Source organism: Oryx dammah, unplaced genomic scaffold (assembly GCF_014754425.2).
Source record: "Oryx dammah isolate SB20612 unplaced genomic scaffold, SCBI_Odam_1.1 HiC_scaffold_23, whole genome shotgun sequence".
Classification (NCBI taxonomy): Eukaryota; Metazoa; Chordata; class Mammalia; order Artiodactyla; family Bovidae; genus Oryx; species Oryx dammah.
In genome coordinates, this window is record NW_024070207.1 from 39558229 (window position 1) to 39563690 (window position 5462).

The window sequence follows — 5462 nt, forward strand, 5'->3', positions numbered from 1 at the left end:
GGGGCTGCCAATCGCTTGCGGCCTCCCTGAGTGGCTGCTGGAACTCAAGATGTGTCTGCCAGCTAGATTCAAGCACTCCTGGAGGTGGCCAGGGAGGTGGTCATTCCTCTCCTCCAGGTGGTCCAGGCAGGTGTTGATCTGGTCCAACATGGGGTTGATGGCTGCCTGAACTGCTTCTCGGGCGAAGCCATCGACCTTGCCTTCCATGCAGACATCCACAGGCACACCTTATTCCACATGGCCATGACACTTGGTGGGCTTGTGCAGGCACAAGGCTCACACGGCCTTGGAGTGAGGGGGCGCAAGTTGGGTGCACAGTGGCCGAGGCAGGGAGGGCAGAGAGCGGTCATTAAAACCTTGTCCTCATTGAAATCATCCTCCTGGGGAAAAGAAAGCAAGACTGTCACAGTCTGTCCTGATTGAAGATGTGCCCGCTGGGTGGGTGGGCTCGGGTCTCTCCCCAATTATTCATAAAGATTTTATAGGCTGTGGGTGTCTGCAACTCACATCTTGCCATCCTGGTCTAGGGGTCCCCCAAAGCTGCAAAGTGTCACCTCCTGCCTGAGGGGTTCCTCAGGATGCAGATGTCAAAGAAAGTTCTCTGTTCTCTCATCAGAGCTGGAATTTACCTCTTTATCTCAGTATTATTACCTACCCCTGGTGGCTCAGATGGTAAAGCGTCTGCCTGCAATGCGGGAGACCCGGGTTCGATTCCTGGGTCAGGAAGATCCCCTGGAGAAGGAAATGGCAATCCACTCCAGCACTCTTGCCTGGGAAATCCCATGGATGGAGGAGCCTGATAGGCTACAGTCCATGGAGTCACAAAGAGTCGGACACGACTGAGCGACTTCGCTTCACTATGTTAAAGAATGACTTATCCATTAAGATGTGAGCTACCCGACTTAGCTATGCAAGCCCAAGTCAGCAGCAAGGAGAGAAACATGGTGAGATTTGGATGTGGGGGAGTGAGTCTTCTTCTCATCTGTACTCCTAATACAGGATTGGCAGGTATTAATTAATTAATCAACTGACACGCTTTGTGTTTTATAGGAGACCAAGGGATTTGGGGCCTGGGGAAGACTTGAGAGGAGTGTGCATATTTTTTTTTCCATTTATTGAGAGCTTTTTTTAAGCCAGGCTGTAAGTGTCTCCCACACAAACATTGCTGTGAGGATAAATGTGGTGATGAATGGTCATCTATTTCTATATGGCTGGTAAGTGTCAGGGCTATCCTAACATTCTGTTGCTTCCTCTAACCTCTGTGCTCCAACTGGTTGTATCTCTGAAAACACTGAAATCATCTTCTGCACCTTCTGAGGGATGCAGAGTTAAGACTGGGTGTGGAAGTTTGTCTTCATCCTTTTCTTCCATAATCCACCACATATTGGTCTCTGCTCACCCTGCTAGAATAGACTGCTCCAGGAAACCTCCTGACTTCAGAAATTTCCAGACAGAGACAGACTCTCATCTCCTGTCTACTGCCCCATGCTCCCTGGCCACTGGAGAAAGAGCTATGAGATTCAGAAGGAGCGAATCACCCTCCTAATATAGAGGAAGTAAAATGGGGTAGCTTATCCTTATGGGAATTGTAGAGATTTTGGCCACCATCCAAGACTTCAAAAAGCACTTGTTATTCCTACCACACCCAGGCTAATGTGGATCCACAGCTAAAACAGGCTCTCCATGCTAGTAGGTCAGCCTCTTGGCTCTTATCAGGTAGCAGATCCTGTGGTGCCCAAAACGTTTAGGGTGAATCGGTATGCTTGCTCTGTGGAGCATGTGGCAAGGAGAATTGTAGCTCAGGCTGCTAGGAATTAATATCCACTATGAACCTGGAACCCATTTATGGTGCTGTTTCTCCCATTGCCAAGATTTGCAAGTTTCAGAACAGAGGGGCAGAAACAAAGGTGGTGTCTCTCATAAATAAATCTGACCTATCTGCAACAGTTGTACTTTGTGTCCCTGCAAGTCTGATCTCTGCTGGTTTAGAAGTTCTCATTCCCTAGAAGAAGCACATCTAGTATGCAACAAAACAATAGTTCCACAAAATGTGAAGTTCACTCTTAGTTTCTGGAGCCACTCAGAACAGGTGGTTATGGTGTTCATTCTTTAGAATGAGAACAGGGAGGAATACAGATGAGACTTGGATCCCCTAAGGTCTCTTCTTATATGACTGTGCTGAGGGGTTACACGCCAGAGTAGTGCATCCCTAAGAAACCCACCAAAGCTCAGACTCCTCAGGAATGAAACTGTGCCCCACCCCACCCCCCCCCCAGTAGGTAAGGCAAAAGGACAATGAAATTAACAGAGAAGTTATAAATAAATAACAGGACCACCTTGTGGCTATGTGCAGACACAAGGACTTACCCTCTACCTGTGTTGCCCGGCTGATTGTGTTTTTTAAAAACTCTCTCACCTCTTCTTTAGTATTGTAAATAGGATAGTGAAGTGAAGTGAAGTCGCTCAGTCGTGTCCGACCCTTTGCAGCCCCATGGACTGTAGCCTACCAGGCTCCTCTGTCCATGGGATTTTCCAGGCAAGAATACTGGAGTGGGGTGCCATTTCCTTCTCCAGGGGATCTTCCCAACCCAGGGGTCGAACCTGGGTCTCCTGCATTGCAGGCAGATGCTTTACCCTCTAAGCCAGAGTAAACTTTTCAAATAGGATAGAGTGGGAGTGAATTCACCATTTAGGTCATGGAACTGTAGAATAACAACAATAAGTTGGGATAATGTGGTTCTAGAGAAAGAAGAGATTGTGGAGAAAACCTGAACTGTAAACAGACGCCCCATAACCTCACTTTTGACTGTGATAGCTGGAAATGTTTGTATGTGTTGTTTCTCTCTGGTTAGTTCTTGGTGGTATGTGGAGTAATTAAAGTATGCCAGGAGGGAGCCATGTTTGGAATGGTATGAATGGAAGAAGGGTGTTTGTACAAGCTAGGAGTAGAAGGTAGTTACCATCTATATTACTTTTATTTTTAAAAAATATTTATTTATTTGGCTGCATGGGTCTTAGTTGAGACATGTGGGATCTAGTTCCCTGACCAGGGATTGAACCTGAGTCCGCTGCATTGGGAGCACAGAATCTTAGCCATTGGACCACCAGGGAAGTCCCCTATATTACGTTTCTGTCTACCTAACATTTACTCCTTTAGGGAACTGCTGAAAATCACAGAGATTCGCTTCTTCAGACCATAGGAGTGCTTGGTATAGAAATACAAATGATGAAAGGACAGCAGTACCCAGCAAAGGATCCCCAAATTGGACACCCAACGGACTCTTGCTTGTTCTTTTAAAGGCCTCCACCTTTTAAAACTTTGGTTACCTTACCCAGAATTACTCAGATTCTTTGGTTCAACAAAATTTAGCTTATGAACTTGACTTCTAGCTTCCCAAGCATCCTTTGGGAAGGATTTGAAGCAAAGTTCTTAGATTTGCAGTAACACTACCCAAGGTCTGGACTTAGGGTAACATGTCTTAAAAGACAGTTTCTCACTCTCTGACCACTCCCACACCTATCCTGGGGCCCAGGATTCTAAAGATAGTCTCTCTGAGTTGCTGGAGAAGGGAGTCATCACCAGTAATCATTCAGGTGACCAGAACCAGTCTGAAGGCAGTCATGGGACTGCGTTCAAGAAAGGGAGTCAAGGGTCACAATGGAAAGTGCAGGCTGTAGTCCAGCCCAAGGAAAGTCTAGGACCTGGAACCTTCATCTGTGCCTGTGAAGTCAGAAGTTTGGTCCTACTTGGAGAGGACCTTGGGGAAAGGAAGGGGGAATTGATAGAATCAAGGTAGAAAAGGAATTTTTTTCACCAGTCAGAATGGTCGTCATCAAAAAGTCTACAAATAACAAGTGCTGGAGAAGGTATGGAGAAAAAGGAACCCTTCTGCACTGTTGGTGGGAATGTAAATTGGTACAGGCACTTTGGGAAACAGTATGGAGGTTCTTTATAAAACTAAAAATAGAGCTACCATATGATCCAGGAATCCCAGGAATCTTGGGCATATATCTAGAGATATATCTAGCATTTATTGTGTGTAGACTTTTTGATGGTGGCCATTCTGACTGGCGTGAGATGATACCTCACTGTGGTTTTGATTTGCATTTCTCTGATAAGAAGTGGTGTAGAGCATCTTTTCATGTGTTTATTAGCCTTCTGTATGTATTCTTTGGAGAAATGTCTGTTTAGTTCTTTTGCCCACTTTTTGATTGGGTTGTTTGTTTTTCTGGCATTGAGCTGCATGAGCTGCTTGTATATTTTGGAGATTAATTATTTGTCAGTTGTTTCATTTGCTCTTATTTTCTTCCATTCTGAAGGATTACTTTTCACCTTGCTTATACTTTCCTTCGTTGTGCAAAAGCTTTTAAGTTTAATTAGTTTCCATTTGTTTATTTTTGTTTTTATTACCATTACTCTGGGAGGTGGGTCATAGAGGATCTTGCTATGATTTATGTCAGAGTGTTCTGCCTATGTTTTCCTCTAAGAGTTTTATAGTTTCTGGTCTTACATTTAGATCTTTAATCCATTTTGAGTTTATTTTTGTGTGTTAGAAAGTGTTCTAGTTTCATTCTTTTACACGTGGTTGACCAGTTTCCCAACACCACTTGTTAAAGAGACTGTCTTTCCTCCATTGTATATTTTTGCCTCCTTTGTCAAATATGGGGTGTCCATAGGTGTGTGGATTTATCTCTGGGCTTTCTATTTTGTTCCATTGATCTGTATTTCTGTCTTTGTGCCAGTACCATACTGTCTTGATGACTGTAACTTTGTAGTATAGTCTGAAGTCAGGAAGGTTGATTATTCCAGTTCCATTCTTCTTTTTCAAGATTCGAGGTATTTTGTGTTTCCATGTAAACTGTGAAATGATTTGTTCTAGTTCTGTGAAAACTACCACTGGTAGCTTGATAGGGATTGCATTGAATCTATAGATTGCTTTGGGTTCAGTTCAGTTCAGTTGCTCAGTCGTGTCTGACTCTTTGCGACCCTATGAATCACAGCACGCCAGGCCTCCCTGTCCATCACCATCTCCCGGAGTTCACTCAGACTCACGTCCATCGAGTTTGTGATGCCATCCAGCCATCTCATCCTCGGTCGTCCCCTTCTCCTCCTGCCCCCAATCCCTCCCAGTATCAGAGTCTTTTCCAATGAGTCAACTCTTCCCATGAGGTGGCCAAAGTACTGGAGCTTCAGCTTTAGCATCATTCCTTCCAAAGAAATCCCAGGGTTGATCTCCTTCAGAATGGACTGGTTGGATCTCCTTGCAGTCCAAGGGACTCTTAAGAGTCTTCTCCCTAGCTTTTCCCTAAAGATTTCCAGTGCCAGAAATCCATAGCTTATTTTACTTCCCCTTATATTACTTGCTTGGGCTTCCCTGGTAGCTCAGCAGTTAAAAAAAAAAAATCCACCTGCCAAATGCAGGAGACTCAGGTTTGATCCCTGGGTCGGGAAGATCCCCTGG